This window comes from Delphinus delphis, chromosome 14 (assembly GCF_949987515.2).
Source record: "Delphinus delphis chromosome 14, mDelDel1.2, whole genome shotgun sequence".
NCBI lineage: Eukaryota > Metazoa > Chordata > Mammalia > Artiodactyla > Delphinidae > Delphinus > Delphinus delphis.
Window position 1 is genome coordinate 44,642,879 of NC_082696.1, and position 21,938 is coordinate 44,664,816.

Consider the following 21,938-nt stretch of genomic DNA (forward strand, 5'->3'; position numbering starts at 1 on the left):
GGTAGGGCAAAAGAAAAAACAGAGACAAAAGAATAGGGACGGGACCTGCACCAGTGGGTGAGAGATGTGAAGGAGGAAAGGTTTCCAAACACTAGGAAGCCCCTTCACGGGCGGAGACTGTGGGTGGCGGACGGGAAAAGCTTCGGAGCCGCAGGGGAGAGCGCAGCCACAGGGGTGCAGAGTGAAAAGCGGAGAGATTCCCACACAGAGGGTCGGTGCCGACCGGCACTCACCAGCTGGAGAGGCTTGTCTTTTCACCCGCCAGGGCGGGCGGGGCGCGGAGCTGAGGCTCAGGCTTCGGACGGAGCGCAGGGTGAGGACTGGGGTTGCCGGCGTGAACACAGCCTGCAGGGAGTTAGTGCGCCACGGCTAGCCGGGAGGGAGTCCAGGGAAAAGTCTGGACCTGCCAAAGAGGCAAGAGACTTTTTCTTCCCTCTTTGTTTCGTGGTGCGCGAGGAGAGGGGATTAACACCGCTGTTTAAAGGAGCTCCAGAGACGGGCGCGAGCCGCGGCTAAAAGCGCGGACCCCACAGACGGGCATGAGACGCTAAGGCTGCTGCTGCCGCCACCAAGCAGCCTGTGTGCGAGCACAGGTCACTATCCACACCCCGCTTCCGGGGAGCGTGTGAAGCCTGCCACTGCCAGGGCCCCGGGACCCAGGAACAACTACGCCGGGAGAACGCACGGCGCGCCTCAAGCTGGTGCAACGTCACGCCGGCCTCTGCCGCGTCAGGCCCGCCCCGCACGCCGTGGCCCGCCCTCGCCCCGCCCCCGCCGCCCCCAGCCTGAGTGCGCCGGGGCCGCCACATCAGCGGCTCCTTTAACCCCGTCCTGTCTGAGCGAAGAACAGATGCCCTCCAGCGACCTACACGCAAAGGCGGGGCCGAATCCAAAGCTAAGCCCCTGGGAGCTGTGAAAACAAAGAAGAGAAAGGGAAATCTCTCCCAGCAGCCTCAGAAGCAGCGGATTAAAGCTCGACAATCAACTTGATGTACCCTGCATCTGTGGAATACATGAATAGACAACGAACATCCCAAATTAAGGAGGTGCACTTTGAGAGCAACATTTATGATTTTTTCCCCTTTTCCTCTCTTTGTGAGTGTGTATGTGTATGCTTCCGTGTGAGATTTTGTCTGTATAGCTTTGCTTCCACCACTTGTCCTAGGGTTCTATCCGTCCATTTTTTTTAATTTTTTTTTCTTAATAATTTTTTATTTTAATAACTTATATTTTATCTTACTTTATTTTACTTTATCTTCCTTCTTTCCTTTTTTCCTTCCTTCCCTCCTTCCTTCCTCCCTCCCTCCCTCTCTCCCTCCTATCTTTCTTTCTTTCCTTCTTTCTACTTCTACTAATTCTTTCTTTCTACTTTTTCTCCCTTTTATTCTGAGCCGTGTGGATGAAAGGCTCTTGGTGCTGCAGCCAGGAGTCAGTGCTGTGCCTCTGAGGTGGGAGAGCCAACTTCAGGACACTGGTCCACAAGAGACCTCCCAGCTCCACATAATATCAAACAGTGAAAATCTCCCAGAGATCTCCAACTCAACACCAGCACTCAGCCTCACTCAACGACCAGCAAGCTACAGTGCTGGACATCCTATGCCAAACAACTAGCAAGATAGGAACACAACCCCACCCATTAGCAGAGAGGCTGCCTAAAATCATAATAAGTCCACAGACACCCCAAAACACACCACCAGACGTGGACCTGCCCACCAGAAAGACAAGATCCAGCCTCATCCACCAGAACACAGTCACTAGTCCCCTCCAGCAGGAAGCCTACACAACCCACTGAACCAACCTTAGCCACTGGGGACAGACAACAAAAACAATGGGAACTATGAACCTGCAGCCTTCAAAAAGGAGACCCCAAACACAGTAAGATAAGCAAAATGAGAAGACAGAAAAACACACAGCAGATGAAGGAGCAAGATCCACCAGACCTAACAAATGAAGAGTAAATAGGCAGTCTACCTGAAAAAGAATTCAGAATAATTATAGTAAAGATGATCCAAAATCTTGGAAATAGAACAGACAAAATGCAAGAAACATTTAACAACGACCTAGAAGAACTAAAGATGAAACAAACAACGATGAACGACACAATAAATGAAATGAAAAATACTCTAGATGGGATCAATAGCAGAATAACTGAGGCAGAAGAATGGATAAGTGACCTGGAAGATAAAATAGTGGAAATAAATACTGCAGAGCAGAATAAAGAAAGAAGAATGAAAAGAACTGAGGACAGTCTCAGAGACCGCTGGGACAATATTAAACACACCAACATTCGAACTATAGGGGTTCCAGAAGAAGAAGAGAAAAAGAAAGGGACTGAGAAAATATCTGAAGAGATTATAGTTGAAAACTTCCCTAATATGGGAAAGGAAATAGTTAATCAAGCCCAGGAAGCACAGAGAGTCGCATACAGGATGAATCCAAGGAGAAATACGCCAAGACACATATTAATCAAACCATCAAAAATTAAATACAAAGAAAACATATTAAAAGCAGCAAGGGAAAAACAACAAATAACACACAAGGGAATGCCCATAAGGTTAACAGCTGATCTTTCAGCAGAAACTCTGCAAGCCAGAAGGGACTGGCAGGACATATTTAAACTAATGAAGGAGAAAAACCTGCAACCAAGATTACTCTACCCAGCAAGTATCTCATTTAGATTTGATGGAGAAATTAAAACCTTTACAGACAAACAAAAGCTGAGAGAGTTCAGCACCACCAAACCAGCTTTACAACAAATGCTAAAGGAACTTCTCTAGGCAAGAAACACAAGAGAAGGAAAAGACCTACAATAACGAACACAAAACAATTAAGAAAATGGGAATAGGAACATACATATCGATAATTACCTTAAAGTAAATGGACTAAATGCTCCCACCAAAAGACACAGATTGGCTGAATGGATACAAAAACAAGACCCATATATATGCTGTCTACAAGAGACCCACTTCAGACCTAGAGGCACATATAGAATGAAAGTAAGGGGATGGAAAAAGATATTCCATGCAAATGGAAACCAAAAGAAAGCTGGAGTAGCAATTCTCATATCAGACAAAATAGACTTTAAAATAAAGACTATTACAAGAGACAAAGAAGGACACTACAAAATGATCAAGGGATCGATCCAAGAAGAAGATATAACAATTGTAAATATTTATGCACCCAACATAGGAGCACCTCAATACATAAGGCAAATACTAACAGCCATAAAAGGGGAAATCGAAAAGTAACACATTCATAGTAGGGGACTTTAACACCCCACTTTCACCAATGGACAGATTATCCAAAATGAAAAAAAAAAGGAAACACAAGCTTTAAATGATACCTTAAACAAGATGGACTTAATATTTATAGGACATTCCATCCAAAAACAACCAAATACACATTTTTCTCAAGTGCTCATGGAACATTCTCCAGGATAGATCATATCTTGGGTCACAAATCAAGCCTTGGTAAATTTAAGAAAACTGAAATTGCATCAAGTATCTTTTCTGACCACAATGTTATGAGACTAGATATCAATTACAGAAAAAGATCTGTAAACAATACAAACACATGGAGGCTAAACAATACACTACTTAATAACGAAGTGATCAATGAAGAAATTAAATATGAAATAAAAAAAAAACCTAGAAACAAATGACAATGGAGACACAACGACCCAAAACCTATGGGATGCAGGAAAAGCAGTTTTAAGAGGGAAGTTTATAGCAATACAATCCTACCTTAAGAAACAGGAAACATCTCAAATAAAGAACCTAACCTTACACCTAAAGCAATTAGAGAAAGAAGAACAAAAAAACCCCAAAGTTAGCAGAAGGAAAGAAATCATAAAAATCAGATCAGAAATAAATGAAAAAGAAATGAAGGAAACCATAGCAAAGATCAATAAAACTAAAAGCTAGTTCTTTGAGAAGATAAACAAAATTGATAAACTATTAGCCAGACTCATCAAGTGAAAAAGGGAGAAGACTCAAATCAATAGAATTAGAAATGAAAATGGAGAAGTAACCACTGACACTACAGAAATACAAAAGATCATAAGAGATTACTACAAGCAACTCTATGCCAAAAAAATGGACAACCTGGAAGAAATGGACAAATTCTTAGAAATGCACAACCTGCCAAGACTGAATCAGGAAGAAACAGAAAATATGAACAGACCAATCACAAGCACTGAAATTGAAACTGTGATTAAAAATTTTCCAACTAACAAAAGCCCAGGACGAGATGGCTTCACAGGCAAATTCTATCAAACATTTAGAGAAGAGCTAACACCCATCCTTCTCAAACTCTTCCAAAATATACCAGAGGGAGAAATACTCCCAAACTCATTCTACAAGGCCACCATCACCATGATACCAAAACCAGACAAGGATGTCACAAAGAAAGAAAACTACAGGCCAATAACACTGATGAACACAGATGCAAAAATCCTCAACAAAATACTAGCAAACAGAATCCAACAGCACATTAAACGGATCATACACCATGATCAAGTGGGGTTTATTCCAGGAATGCAAGGATTCTTCAATATATACAAATCAATTAACGTGATACACCATATTAACAAATTGAAGGAGAAAAACCATATGATCATCTCAGTGGATGCAGAGAAAGCTTTTGACAATATTCAACACCCATTTATGATAAAAACTTTGCAGAAAGTAGGCATAGAGGGAACTTTCCCCAACATAATAAAGGCCATATATGACAAACCCACAGCCAACATTGTCCTCAATGGTGAAAAACTGAAAGCATTTCCACTAAGATCAGGAACAAGACAAGGTTGCCCACTCTCACCATTCTTATTCAACATAGTTTTGGAAGTTTTAGCCACAGCAATCAGAGAAGAAAAGGAAATAAAAGGAATCCAAATCGGAAAGGAAGAAGTAAAGCTGTCACTGTTTGCAGATGACATGATACTATACATAGAGAAGCCTAAAGATTCTATCAGAAAACTACTAGAGCTTATCAATGAATTTGGTAAAGCAGCAGGATACAAAATTAATGCACAGAAATCTCTGGCATTCCTATACATTAATGATGAAAAATCGGAAAGTGAAATCAAGAAAACACTCCCATTTACCATTGCAACAAAAAGAATAAAATATCTAGGAGTAAACCTACGTAAGGAGACAAAAGACCTGTATACAGAAAATTATAAAACACTGATGAAAGAAATTAAAGATGATACAAATAGATGGAGAGATATACCATGTTCTTGGATTGGAAGAATCAACATTGTGAAAATGACTCTACTACCCAAAGCAATCTACAGATTCAATGCAATCCCTATCAAACTACCACTGGCGTTTTTCACAGAACTAGAACAAAAAATTTCACAATTTGTATGGAAACAACAAAAGACCCCGACTAGCCAAAGCAATCTTGAGAACGAAAAACGGAACTGGAGGAATCAGGCTCCCTGACTTCAGACTATACTACAAAGCTACAGTAATCAAGACAGTATGGTACTGGCACAAAAACAGAAAGATAGATCAATGGAACAGGATAGAAAGCCCAGAGATAAACCCACGCACGTATGGTCACCTTATCTTTGATAACGGAGGCAGGAATGTACGGTGGTGAAAGGACAGCCTCTTCAATAAGTGGTGCTGGGAAAACTGGACAGCTACATGTGAAAGTATGAGATTAGATCACTCCCTAACACCATACACAAAAATAAGCTCAAAATGGATTAAAGACCTAAATGTAAGTCCAGAAACTATCAAACTCTTAGAGGAAAACATAGGCAGAACACTCTATGACATAAATCACAGCAAGATCCTTTTTGACCCACCTCCTAGAGAAATGGAAATAAAAACAAAAATAAACAAATGGGACCTAATGAAACTTAAAAGCTTTTGCACAGCAAAGGAAACCATAAACAAGACCAAAAGACAACCCTCAGAATGGGAGAAAATATTTGCAAATGAAGCAACTGACAAAGGATTAATCTCCAAAATTTATAAGCAGCTCATGCAGCTCAATAACAAAGAAACAAGCAACCCAATCCAAAAATGGGCAGAAGACCTAAATAGACATTTCTCCATAGAAGATATACAGACTGCCAACAAACACATGAAAGAATGCTCAACATCATTAATCATTAGAGAAATGCAAATCAAAACTACAAAGAGATATCATCTCACACCAGTCAGAATGGCCATCATCAAAAATCTAGAAACAATAAATGATGGAGAGGGTGTGGAGAAAAGGGAACCCTCTTGCACTGTTGGTGGGAATGTGAATTGTACAGCCACTATGGAGAACAGTATGGAGGTTCCTTAAAAAACTAAAAATAGAACCACCATATGACCCAGCAATCCCACTACTGGGCATATACCCTGAGAAAACCATAATTCAAAAAGAGTCATGTACCAAAATGTTCATTGCAGCTCTATTTACAATAGCCCAGAAATGGAAACAACCTAAGTGTCCATCATCGGATGAATGGATAAAGAAGATGTGGTACATATATACAATGGAATATTACTCAGCCATAAAAAGAAACGAAATTGAGCTATTTGTAATGAGGTGGATGGACCTAGAGTCTGTCATACAGAGTGAAGTAAGTCAGAAAGAGAGAGACAAATACCGTATGCTAACACATATATATGGAATTTAAGAAAAAAAAATGTCATGAAGAACCTAGGGGTAAGACAGGAATAAAGACACAGACCTACTAGAGAATGGACTTGAGGATATGGGGAAGGGGAAGGGTAAGCTGTGACAAAGCGAGAAAGAGGCATGGACATATACACACTACCAAATGTAACGCAGATAGCTAGTGGGAAGCAGCCGCATAGCACGGGAGATCAACTCGGTGCTTTGTAACCACCTGGAGGGGTGGGATAGCGAGGGTGGGAGGGAGGGAGACACAAGAGGGAAGAGATATGGCAACATATGTATATGTATAACTGATTCACTTTGTTATAAAGCAGAAACTAACACACCATTGTAAAGCAATTATACTCTAATAAAGATGTAAAATAAATAAATAAAAAATAAAGGTCTGCCTCCAAAAATAACATCTGGCCGTGACTTATTTGCATAATCTCTAAGAATGTGATTATAAATAATTCCTTTCCCACTGATACTGTTCCAAAGCATAAAAAAATCCTTGTTTACAAAACTAGCCCAAACTCAACTCAAAAGCTTGACAAACTTAATAAACGCAGAGATTAACTATAATACAATCTCAATTATATTGGTTGAACTCTATAAAATGGCTGATAGATATACTTTACCTACAATTATGGCAAATTAATAAAGTGCAACATAATTAAATACAAATTCAAAAATCCTAATTAAATTACTAACAAATAAATCCAGCAGCACATTCAAAGTATAATACATGATATTCCTTTGTCCATAGACAAACATGCAGATTTTTAAATAATTTTAAATATATCTTGAATATACACAGGATTTATTTTGTTTTGTCAAACAATATCTTTTTCTTTTTAGAAGTGTATTTAACACATCAGAGTTTCCTAATATGACAGATATGTCTGGTTTTAATTCTATCACATTGTACACAATCTTTCAATTTGTGGTCTGTATTTTCTTCACCTTGTTTCATTTTGGTATTCCTTATGATAGTTTTATGGTGTTTACTTTTTGTCCTAAAGCCTACCCTTACAAATATAACATTTTATGATGCCCAATTCTTTAATTGTTGAGAGTATTGTTGAATCCTTACTGTTAGCAATGATGAAATTAAAATATTCTCATTTCCCTTTGTTATAAAGCAGAAACTACTAACACACCATTGTAAAGCAATTATACTCCAATAAAGATGTTAAAAAAAATTCTCATTTCCAATCTCTCATAATTTTTACTACTCAGCATTTTTTGATTATTCTCTTTGTATATTTGAATATTCTTATATTTCTATATCATATTTTGTATTTAAAGTATATATTTCAAACTTCAGGAGTAAAAGCTAAAATCAGCATGTTTATATTTCTCCCACACTTTCCTTTTTTCCCTTCTAACTACAAATATATATACATATATGTACATAATATATTTATAGTACATATAGTATATATGCATATATCAATATTTTCAGGCTGTATAACATAAAGCCTATTCCATAACCAAATTTATCAGATTTATTTTAGTTTTAGTAGTTAAATGGGTTCATTGTTTTCCACTAGTTTCTTGACCATGGTTTTTGTTTTAAGTCATCTCTTATTTAGTTATATTTCATCCCCTCACAGTTTTATCAAGAAGAAGAATAAAATCTTATTCAAATGTATATAACTGTTTACATTCTAAGGGCAAAAATCAAATTCTATCTTCATGCATTACACTAAAATGAATTTCAGGCTATTATACTAAAGAGATAAATAGAAAAACAAAAAGTTTAATAAATCTTGAAAGAAAGTATAGATCAGTATTTATTGGACCCATAGATTTCATAAAATCTATGACAATATGACAATGGTAAAACTTGTAAGATATTATTATATAAAATTGAAAAAAAATTTCCATGTCAAATATTACTTAATTTCAAAAAATAGAGAAAACTGAAATTAAAATATTTACAACAAATACAGCAGATTTAAACTAATGTTTAGAACCTTATAAATAATTGATTCTTATGTTGAGATGTCTTATTGTTAAGATCTTCATTTAAGAGGTCACTTATTCAAGGTTTTAAAGGTCTTAAATAGGTAAAGAAATACATTTCAGAAATTACAGATAGAAGGTATAGTTTGAAAAAAGAAAACTACAGCTGGAGTATTTGAAAGAATTTGGAAGGCGATAAAAGACCATAAAAGACTGCCATTGAAAATGGGATAATTTAGAAATAAGTATGAATATACTCATTAGCTGATTAAAGAATCATTAAAATAGTAATCTGAGTATATTTTGATTTTCAAAACTTACCTAATTCTCCAAGATTTTTATTTTTTTCCGATATTCAAGATTTGAATATTTCCTTGTAAATCTGTCTGATTCCCAAAACCAAGCTCATCCAGTTTCTTACAGACCTTCTCCTAGGAGCCATCCATAAAGCTGAATAATATCCTCATTTACTAAACATCTAAACCCAAATTAAAAATACGTGTTAGTATATTCTCCCTGCAATCTTTTCTCCTGAATAAGTACTGGAGGAGAGCATTTTCCAAATAATTAGCTTGATAAGATAAATAAGAATAACATAGATTTTCACCCATTCTATTAAAAAAGAATGATGCCCTTTCTGGCTGAGAATCCACTGCCCCAACCATGAAGACACAAGGCAGTTTTCAACCAAATGAAAGAAAAGTAGGAAAGGAAACAGAGCTTGAAAAGTTTCATTACACAGATGCTGATTGTCTGAAAGTGCCCAGGGTCAACAGAACCTACTGGCCTGCAACAGCTGAAGACGGAGTGGTTTAATTTGTGGAAAACTATTCCACTGTCCATATTGCAAAGGCAAAACCTACTGCCAACAATGGAAAATTCTGCAGGCCATGGCCCTAGTTACTGTTCAGAATACAGTCTGTCACCTAATCAGCGTGTATGACCTTGGGTTACCATCCGTCTTCCTAACCAGGCAAGTGGCCCCACTATGAAAAGTTAAACCTTAAAAATAAACATGGATGATGTATTTTATCTGTAGGCAGAAGTGGATACCAAATATCAAACTCTACAACTCTTAACATCTAACGTCTACAAAGGGCTTTCCACATTATAATAATAGAACATTACCTCAAAACTGCAAAATCTTTTAAAGCTTATCCTCTTCTGGGGAGCAATCACTCTTATTTTCTCACAATGAATTTAACATTCATAATAAAGAACGTTTAATTATAGCAGCAGTAACCCATTTGGAATAGAAGTTTGATATCTACTTTTTTCTTTTTTATGACAAGCTAGAGCTTCTTGAAGATGTATTTTTTTTTCTTCCAGAAGATTCAAACAATTCCTCAAATTAGTTTGAACCTTAAGTTAGGATAAAGGCACTTATATAGGTTTGGGAGAAATGGCACGTATATAGTAGCTTCAATTTTACTTTGCCAGATAATGATATAAACCGCCACACATCAGAGAGGATAATGAGCTTCTAGAGCTTTTACCGAAACCTCATGAGCTTAAATCAGATCTCACTGTCTCTAACCCACATCCGAACATTCCACTGGACGTGCAGAAAATTGCTTAAAGACAAAGATGTATGGTTTTGAGGCTTTAAAATCCTTATAATATAGACACATATCACACAGATTTTGACAAGCCTCCCTGGATACCAAAGATGAGCTGTCACTCCCATAGAAAACAAGCTCCAATTACCAATTTCACCAGTAATGTATCTAGCTTATGAAAACATTAACCCAATTCTGTGCATAGCAGTTGAATTCCCACCCCGTCCCCCTCCCGGGGGACTAAAAACTTCCAGAAATGAAAGTTTCTTATGAAAAGCAAAGTAATACTTTTCTATAGCACATTATTTTTAAAATTTTAAGTTATTTTTAGTGATCTAAATGATTCCTATTTTTCACTCATCTTTCCACCCAATCAAAAAAAAAAAATTAATTGTATCAGCTTCCTAAACAAAATTTTATGGTAAAACAAGCAAACAGAAAACAAACCAGAAGTAAATAAAACCAATCAAACATACACATTAAAAAATGGCAAGAGAGATCACTACACTAAATTATCACTGTTATACATTTTCAGCAACAAAATTTAGATATTAAGTACCTTTCTGATTCTGAAAAAACACTAACATTGAGATATTTTTATGTACTGTGAAATGTGGGTTTTTTTTTCCCCATACTCTTTCAAACGGAGAAATAAAAGGAGAACAAAACACACTTTAAAAATGTATCCTGATTTAAGAAAAAGTAACTCAAAAGTCAGTTATTGACTTTTGTTTCAGGAGACGGTGTTATCTGCACCAAACTTCTAGGAATTAAAACAGTACCCTCCTAAACAAGACCCTCCTAAAACATTAATAGACAGCCCACAGAGGTGCCGAAAGACAGTTTCAAAGAATATAGCTCGGACTATCTAGGATCTCCAAAAAGAGCATCAGATATGAGAACTAACTCTTTATTGAGGAGAACCTTAATAATCGAGAACCTCAAAATAGTTTGTGCCTAGCCAGGACCAGCTACATAATTCCCTGGGCTCAGTGCAAAATAAACATGTGAGGCCCCCTGTTCAAACACCAAAACATAAAGTTACTTCCTTTTTTCTACTCTCTCTCTCTCAACTTGCCTTGGTTTTTTATTTGCTATTTAAAGTTGAACTTCTTCCACCATAAGGATACTCCCTGCAAGAGAAGACCTTCACAGGAGCACAGGACCCAGCTGGTGATTTAGCAGACTGGACACATGTGCCCAGTCACTGCCCTCCCCATGTCTGTACCCAGCCTGCCCCAGGAGTGGAGGGTGAGGGTGGCAGTGGTCCCTGGGAAGGAGCAGTGAGCAGGTGGCTGAGAAGCTGCCACAAGGGGATGGGAGGTATGGGAGCCCCAACCCTGTATGAGCTGGGAATCTAAGTCCCCAGCACCAGTGCTTCATTGTCCCATGGGACTCCATGTACAGAACGCAAATCCCAAAATATAATTATTAAGATTTTTGAGATAGTGACCACAGGTATTAAACCTTAAGCCCCTCCTGAGTGTGTGACCTTGTGAGAATGCATTGTTCACAGTCCCAAAATATCAGCTCTATGTCCAGCCCTAGACCAGAATTTCTCAACCTCAGTGCTATTGACATTTGGGGCCAGATGATTCCTTTTTGTGAGGAGTTGCTCTATGCATTGCAGGAAGTTTAGCTGCATCCCTCCTCTCTTACCCAGTAGTGTCTCTAGACACAGTTAAATGTCCCCTGGGGAACAAAATTGTGCCTGGTTGAGAACAAAAGCCTTAGATGTATATCTATCTATACAAACCCAGGGTGACAACTATGTACTTCTCATATTCCCCTATTGATAGGCAGATAAGGGAGAGATTACAAGATGCACAACTACCTTACGATAATCATTTAGCAGTTACCAGTTAAAGAAAAGGAAGGCATCAAAAGATGAATTTTATCACAGTCTTTTGGTGCTCAGGGCTGACTCCCTACCAGGCCATCTCCTGCCTAGGGCAAGAAGCAGGGGACTCAGCCTTGCAGGAGTGCTTAGGAGATAAGCTCAAAGGACACATTTAACATTCTTCCAACAGAAGGCATACAGTCTAGTTACTATTCTATCCATCTCCTATTTCCTCTGAGACAAGTCAAGCAATTCTCCCCAAAGTTGTAAGTCTCCTGGGAATTGTTGCTTGGGCTTGGAAGGCTTTGTGGAGTTGACAGCTGTAAAGGAACATCAGACAGCTGTGAGAGCACCACTGGGTCATTGCCCAGGCTGCACAGGATCAGATAAAAGCTGTTTTCTCCTATCAACTTCTGTGGTTGACATACTGATTTTCAGTATGTTTTTATATGTTTATTTTCATTGCACCTTCCTAATTTTAAGTAGCCAAGCCCTAGTATATTAGCTGGCTTAATATAATTGGTCAGCAGCTTCTTTACCACCTTGACTCCCTCTTTAATACCTCCCCAGTTCCCGTTCCATTCCTCCCTACCTTCATCCCTGCCTTCCACCCCTCCCAGAGACCCTCTCCACTTAGCAACTCTAGCAACTCTTCTTCCTTCAGGACCAAATCAGGTCCTGTTACCTGAGGAAGGGGAAGTGGGTGTTATGGGGAACAAGTACAACAAAGTCCACAAAACCTCCATTCCAGTCCTGGTCCTGCCATTTTCCTACAAGAGCTGGCAGCTGACAAGGATGTACTCAGTGTCACGTGTTTCGTACTGCCTTGTCTTTCTCCATGATGTGTCCATGACAACTGCTTATGCCCACATCTGTTGAACTTCTCTTACTCATCCAGATCCAATGCAGCTTCCTCTCTGAACCTTCTCTGACCATTCCATTCCTCAATAATCACAGCTCTCTCAATTTCATGAGCACACATGGTTTGTACAGTATATGGGGCATATTGCCTGGCACACAGCAGTCAGTCAGTTACCATATTTATTTTAAAAAATCACCTCACATTTTAAGACAGCATTACATGTTACAATTTTTTTGTCATTCTTTCCAACAATATTACAACTCTGAGACCAGAAGCTATCTTCCCACTGCTAAATGAAGAGTGGATAAATTAATACATAATTAGTCACTACTAGAACTCTATTCCTCTTGATCTGTTTCCTTCTCAAACTGAAACAGTTATTACCAAGGAGTTTTTACTCTCTATTCTTAAAATCTGTATTAGTCCCTAAACTCGGCTCTTCCCAAGTTCTCTAGATATTTTCCCCAAAGAAGAAATTGAGAATACTGACATTTTCTCACTGCTTCCTACCAAACTACTGACTATTTATCAGCTTTCAGATTGTGTTATATTGGCTAAATAACCATCCTACTGGGGCTATGCCTCTATGTTTATAGTCTGAGTAGCACCTGACAGGCAATAAATATTGTGATTATTATTGTAACAAAACGGGCACAGTTCCTTATGCTCTTACCACAGAATTAATGCACATAAAAGAATTGTTTCTGTCGAACTAGGAGCAAACTTAGAACAATTTTTTGCTATAGGTATTCAGATAAATCTGAATTGCATAAATGATTAATAAAAATGTTTGGTTAATGCACTTTCCCCTATATCATAAGAAGGTAAGTATTTACTATAAACATGTCTAAAAAAGTATGCGTAGGAAAAATTTATGATGTAATGGTAAGTATAAAAGAATTAAAAAATATATTGATAGAGATGTGATTTAAGCTACATAAACACGGAAGGGAGATGGAAAGAAATTTAAATATTATAATTAAAATGATTGTCTCCGAGGGCTTCCCTGATGGCGCAGTGGTTGAGAGTCCACCTGCCGATGCAGGGGACACGGGTTCGTGCCCCGGTCCGGGAAGATCCCACATGCCGCGGAGCGGCTGGGCCCGTGAGCCATGGCCGCTGAGCCTGCGCGTCCGGAGCCTGTGCTCCAAAACGGGAGAGGCCACAACAGTGAGAGGCCCGCGTACCACAAAGGGAAAAAAAAAAAAAAAAAACAGATTGTCTCCGAATGAGAGAGGTGCCAGCGAGGTTTTCTTTTTCTGCTCTTATATGCTTTTCTATATTTTCTAAAGTTTTATTCAATAATGATTTGTTTTGTTATCAGAAAAAAATAAGCAAACATAACACATTTGAAAAGTCATGACTAACAGAAGAAGGAATGGAAATTTTCTTTTGGTCTCAAAAATATTCTTGAATCCCCAAAGCTAAGGACCATAAATGCTAAGGACTCCTGTATAAAAGGATTTACCAGAAACATTTTTAGGACTTGCTCAGAGTGAGCAGAACAGTTCTGCTAGTGAGCAAACATCACCACCACACAATATCACCACTACCCTAAGCCCAGCTTGGGAAAGATGACTAGAGTGGTTGTTCAGTGTTTCAGATTTGTCTGCTCAGGGGTTCAGTGATGTGACTTCCTCCTATCCTTACTTAAATCAAGCAAAAGAACCACCCCCAGAGAACACAGGTGCTGGCAAAGAAGAGGAGAATGGGATCTCATTTTTCAGTTGGATATATATTTACACACTAGATTTGCTTCTCTCTGTTTTCTGCCCATCTAAGCAAAATCAAAGAAGTTGCAGAGATGGCAAGAAGAATAAAGAGAACAGCTGTTGATTTGCCTGAATTCCTAATCTTTGGCAAGACAACAGTAGGCGAGATCCCCATAGTTCAACTGGATGCTACAAAATATGGAACTTGAGCTGCTTGCCAGGCAAAGACCCTGATTACAAAACATGTTACAGGATGGATTACCAGGATTTCTCACGGAAAGAAGTTGGGAACACATCGGGACACAGCAGACATTCCCATGTGATGACTTCTGAGGGACTTTGATGTTAATTAGCCAGAAGAAGATCATCACAGTAGCAATTAAATGAATTTTTTTTTTTTTTTTTTTTTTTTTTGCGGTACGCGGGCCTCTCACTGTTGTGGCCTCTCCCATTGCGGAGCACAGGCTCCGGACACGCAGGCTCAGCGGCCATGGCTCACGGGCCCAGCCGCTCCGCGGCATGCGGTATCCTCCTGGACCGGGGCACGAACCCGTGTCCCCTGCATCAGCAGGTGGACTCTCAACCACTGCACCACCAGGGAAGCCCTAAATGAAAGAATTTTGCCTCCTCCATCCATCTTCCAGGCTCTAATTCTGTGAAGGAGAAATAGGGACTCAGAATGGCCTGTTAAATACATTACCTTTCTAAACATAAAGATAGATACATAATGGTTAGACACATAATTGGTTATTTCTTGCAGAGAAACACTATACCTAAACTTAGGGGCTTAAAAGAGCAACCACTGTGTTATCTATCATTTTTTCTGTATTCTAAAATTCTATATTTTAAATGCTATATATAAAATACTGTATCCTAAAATCCAAAATATACTGAATTTCAAAATCCATCTGGCTTCAAGAGTTGTGGATAAGAAATTATGGACCAGTTTGGGATCTTTAAGTCACGTCTTTTTAAAAAATATGCTCCATATCTACTATAGATAAGAACATACCAGAGAAAACCCTTCCTTTATCATTATTTCTGGCAGATGCTTTTCTATTAATTATTTTTCATAATTTATGTTTGTAAGTACCCATTCTACATGTTCTCAGGCATAAAGACAAACAAAAAATGTTCTGTTACTGTAAGTTCACAGGTCAAGAGATAAAAAGCAAAGCCTCTGGACAACATATGTCTCCCTAAAAAGCCCTATATAAAGGAAGCATAGTTCTTCTAGGTCACAGCAGAGCCTTTGCTATGTGACACGCTTATGATCTTACAAAAGCATGAATACATGGGACGTTATTTGTTGCCTCATAGAATCAATTGTCTCTTTACACTGAAGGTAGAACAACATAAGATAAATCAGCTGAGCTAGGAAAAAGTAAAATAACAAGAGTGAAGAAAAATAATGAACAGTTATGGTTCAAGACTGGCAAAATAGTGAGGGAGTAGTCAACCTATGTGGTGCTACTTAAAATCCTTATTTTATTGGAGTATTTGTCATCTCTGCACATCAAAAAATAAGTTATGTCTCAAAGGAAATGTTCAACAGATATAGTCAAACTTGGCCAGAAGGAAGAGGAAGTTACTACAATTAATATAGGCCAGTTTTAATTATGAATATATTTTGATTCCTGCAACGCTTGTTGAGCTAACTTTGATCACTCTAAAAGAAGTATAAGATATAAGATATGCATTTATAAGATATGTTACTTATACGGTATGATTTGGCCTTTTTTCAGCTTTGTCTGATTGTTCCAGGGATTAATATTAGAATATCACCCAGTCTTTTAAAATTAAGACTAAATATACAAAAAAATCTTTCAAATGAAGTGATTTTATATAATTAAGACCTACTAAATGAGACTGTAAATGCTGGGAGGGAAGGCCTTGCTATGCTAGTTTATTTTTCTTTTAATGGGAAGAACTTATTTATAATAGATTCTGGGATTTAAAAAGTATATTAAACATATAACTAAATTCTCTTAGTAAAGTGGATATTTCAATTAGGGAATATTAGAGAAAAGAAGAAATGAAACAAGCAGCAAAATGACCAAATAGCAGGAATCTTTATGTGTCAATGAAAGACAGACAAGATGGGCTGAAAGAAGAGCAGTCATGACAGAGTCTATCCAGAACAGATGGACCAGGGAAAGTCCACCTGCACCAGAAGCTTCAGAGGAAACTGATACCCCACTGGATTTTGAATATAGTGTGTTTTAAGCTTCCACTCTTATAGGCACTCAGCAGGAAAGAACTGCCATCAATTCATTCCAATCAGTGTCTCATTCTGGCATGGCTGAAATCTGCCCAATACGGAGGTCCAAAATTTGTAAATAAATGGTTTCAAGATTACACGGGGGTAACATGCAGTGTGAGAACCACGGAATTGTCAGAAATTCATTGAACAAGTAGATTAGGCTTGAAAAAGCTAAATATCATGTGGAAGTACCCGAGAAGAGAATACATTTTCAATCCTGAAATAGATTTTTTCCTCTTGCTTTGTCTCCCATGTCCAAGAAAGAATGTGCTCAAAGGTGCTTGTCAAAGTTTATACTTTAATGAATGCAGAGCAGCCAGGCTTGAAAATGAATTTCTGGATGTGATCCTGGAAACCTAGTGTGTCGTTCTAATCATATGAGTGGCAGCCAGAAACTTTGGGTTTATCATCTCTTTTGACAAGAACCCATCAATGTGCATTACCTTTTTGCCATCCTGCCTTCATTTCTATCTGTAAGAATACTCTAGTAGACACTATTAGCACAAAAATTACCATTATGCATAATGAGTGCATGAGGGGACATCCAAGTTACTAGAAAGAAATTACTTTTTGGACTGCGAATTTCCTATCATATCTTGGGGACAAATGCAAAGATATGATGCCTTATGAGATGCCTGGCATGTTCTCCAGTGTATGTTTAGTCTTTCCTCCTTCAGTCTGCTATCAGAACCAAACTGTAATCAGGGAGACTCAGGTAAGTGGCATTTATTCACTCATCCAATCATGGCTTCTTGACAAATGACAGACTCAATTTTATTCCAACAAAGGAAAAGTGTGGAAAAGTGTTTACTATGATTGATAGACAACTTATTCTCTCTCTCTTTGCTTTTCAGTAATCAACACTTTCCATATTATATAAACATCAGAACTGGCCGTTCCTAATGTGAATAAATTATTTCCTATTTCTTAAAATTGTACATTAAGAAAAAATGTTGTTTATGTAATTTTCTTCTATTTCATTAAAATAGTTCTGTACTCTTAAATACTGATATATTATCGTAATCAAAAATGAACACAATGCCCTAATAAAATATTGCGCAATTAAGTTATTTTAAAATACAGTTTACTTTAGATTAATATAGAAAATCAATTAACAAATTCTTTATTAAAGTAAGTTAAAATATAATGTTCTCTATAGCAAATAAATACAAGAGAGAGAGAAACAAAGATACAATAAACATTTCTATGTCATCAAGTAGAAACAAGATAAAAATCTCCTTTTTAGAACTTGCAAGAAGTATGCCCTACCAAAATTAACCCAGAGGTTTTAAGAAAGGAATTTCTGAATGCCTGGTCCTTCAGAGATGTGGATGATCACCAGGTGTGCCATGTTCCCAGTGCACTACTAGCAACCCCTCAATAACGCTTCCTCCTTTTGATATCGTAACTCTGAAAGTTGTATTTTATATATACCATTGATGCCAGATTATTTAGACTAGACTAGGACAAATAAACATGTTGCCAAATATCTTTATCGCTTCATCACCTAAAACAACCAACACAGAAGACTCATATATTGCTAGAATTCTGGTTACTGAATGGTGAAAAATACAAACAAGCATCATACTCACAAGAAGCAATGCTCATGAGGGAATGGAGTGCAAATGGAAAACTTTGTTTAAAGTATTAATAAGTACTCTAATTTCACGTGTGAATATTTGGTTGATGAAATAATATTTTTAGATTACAAATAAATATAAGTATAAAATAAATGTATGTTCATTTTCTATAAAAATCAGTAGGTGTAAATCCTCCTTTCTTCATGTAAATGTTTCCAGGCTACATAAATTAGGGTCTATAATCTTTTCAATATGTTTCATAGTCAGTACACTCTTCCAAAAATGAAATTCACCAAAAATATTGGATGAATAAACAAATTCTAGAATCACTGAGCTTTGACACTCAAATCCTAGTATTTGGTTTCATTCTGATTGCACGCAACAGGGTCCTGGCAGGAAACATCTAACACACTTATATAGGTTAATTGAGAAAAGTTTGATAAGGAGATGTTTATGTGTGTGGGTAGGTTTCAGGGAAATGGACAGGCAGGGCTGGCTTCAAGGGTGTGCCATCTCTAGTGCTGCATAGGTCCTCACACTTAAGTGCCCTGTGTCTGGTGTAATGTTCTACTGTTGTCATCTTGAAATTCTTAATATTTTTTTAACAAAGGCCCCCATATTTTCATCTGCACTGGGCCCCACAAATTACGTAGTCATTCCTGTTAATAGGAAATAGTGAAGGACCTAAAGGATTCTGCTCCAGATTTCCTTCAGACTCAAGACTGCAATATCAACTCTTCCCTGGGTCTCCAGCCTGCTGCTGACCTGCTCTGAAGATTTTGGACTTGCCAGTCCCCACAATCATGTGAGCAATTCCTTAAACAAAAAATCTAGATAGACAGATATAGAGAGATATATGGATGGATGAATGGACAGACAGATGTAGACAAAGAGAGATATACAGACTTATCTATATCAAAACCTCTATCTATCATGTATCTATCAGCTATCTATCTATCTATCTATGTATCTATGTATCTATCTCCATGACAGTTTAATCTCTCTAGTTCCTTCTTCTTGTTCCTTTAGAGTTATAAATGATAAAGGTTCTTTTTTATATAGTAAGAGAAAGAGAGAGAGAGGCACCCAGGGGAATAAATACCCCACAACTAAGATTTCTCCACCCTGAAATTTTCCTCTTGGAGTCTCTCTTTGCCCTAAGCTGACTGAAAGCCAAAGGACAAGAGAATTTATTTATGTGGCCCACAAATGCCAGCCTCCTGAAGCACAGAGCAAGATGGAGAAAAGTGGTAATGAATCTAGAGGGCAAAATTATAATACTCATCATCCTAATATAGTTTTATGATTGTAAAATTCTAAATACAGCTCCCAGTTGATGCAGTACATAGCTTCAGTATAATGGTTGATCTATCATATTCACCTTCTTTTAACTTCATGAGATAGCTGTTATACCCTCTTCACATACGAGAAAACAGAGACTTAAAAAATTTAAGTAATGTGTCCAAAATCATACAGCTAGTAAATGACAGAACTGGGATTCAAGTATTAATCTGTCTGATTGCAGAAACAGTGGTCTTGGCTACTTTCTAAACTGATGTGGGTATTTTTCTCTGGTGCACTCCTGTCTTCAATACACCCCTTCACACAAAATATTCAATTTATTCCCAATAGCTCCCTTGTATCATATAATCAATAGATATTCTACCTCTACAATCTTATTTGACCAGCTTATTCTCTTAGCAGAGGAGGAGGGTGCAAAAAGCTGACCTAAACTGAAGAGACAGAAGAAAAAATAAATAAATAAAACTAAAGGGGACCAGGAGAAGAACCAGGACCTCTAGACTTTCTTCAAGGATAAACTAAGATTTTACTGCTGGAAATTAATGAATTTATCAAAAGAAAAGAGCAGACTACTAAGTAATTCAAAAGCTAGTTCTTTGCAGAGAAATTACATGCTAGGTAAATTATTAGCTACCTTCTCAAAAAATAAAATAAAAAATAAAATTAAAAAATAAAAATGAAAGCTCAAGCAAAATAGATAAAAATGAGAATGTGGAAATAACCAAAGTCAAAGGGAATTAAAGTAATTATAGGATTTGTTTATATGTATATTAAAAAATTGAAAATCAGAGCTAAGTAGATTTTTTTCTGTGAAAATATAAATATGCTCATTGCCTTAATGAAAATTTTAATGAATTATTATTTCCAAACATATATCAAGCAATTGTACAGATTAAGTCTTTCAAATGTATGTGGAAAGAAAGGAGAAAATCTGTTTCTTGTTTCACCTGTGAACTGCCTGGGTTCAAAACCTATCTTCAGCTAGCTTTACTGGAGTTTCCTAACCTCTTTGTGCCTCCATATTATAATTTGCAAAACGAGGATGCTAATAGTATTTCCTTCATAGGTCTATCATGAGTGTATTTGTAAAGCATTTAGAACAGTACCTGGTACACAGTGATATATAAATTATTGCTAATAACAAAATATTTAACAAATACAATCATTTTTTTAAAACCACTTATCTACAAATATTAATGTAAGCATAATAAATAAATATTAGCAAAGCTATTTAATCAAAGCAATAAATGAATATACAATGAAAAACAGATTATATATCAGGAATGCAGTGATAACAGTCTAGTAATAAAATTTACTAAATTTAAATATTAAATCATACAATCAATTCCGTGGATGTTGAAAGCATTTAATAAAAGCTTCATATTTATTCCAGATGAAAACTCCTAATAAAACATGAAGAATAGACACAATTTTATATACGAATGTATAAATAAATTTAGCGTCATTTTAAGGGTCAAATAATAAAAGTAAAATTAGGAACAAGAAAAAGATGTTGTCTTATTTGGTGTTATTCTAGAGATGTGAGCTGATGGAATTAGAATTGAGAAAAAATCAATATGTATAAAATCTTAAAATCGATCTGCATAATTATCATAATTTAGAAATTATGTAATGGTATAAAAAGTACCCAATAGAGTCAACTGGAAAAATGTTACCAAAAAGAGAAAAGAGGCTACAAACACAAAGGAGAAAAAGAAATATAATTGTCTTAACTTTTGTAAACTACTGATTAAAGGACAGCTGAGGTGGGGAACTTAGGTAACTGTAGCAAACTGACTCCAGTGATGTCTCTTCTATTTATTTCCAAAGCCACATTCTGCTGGAGAAGTTTTTCTAAATCTCCTGACCAGAGTAATAGGAAGCAAAAAATAATAGGACAGAAAATCTAGACTCTCCTTCCAGCTTTGCAAACCAGTTATTTGACCACTAAGAAGTTGGAAATTGAACCTCTCCAGGATTCAAAACTCCTCATCTGAAGGTAAGGAAGTGAAGGCACGATGATATGGGTTCTCACATTCCATTTCATATAGACGTAGGAGAGAGAAGACCCATCTTTTCAACATTCCAAAGCTCAGCAAACCAGTTGGGTCAACAATGGAAGTCTACTGTAAGAATAATCATAATGTCATCACTGAGTAGGGAAGATATGAGGCTAAAAAATATTTAGCAAAATATTGATAATGGTTGAAGCTGAGCAA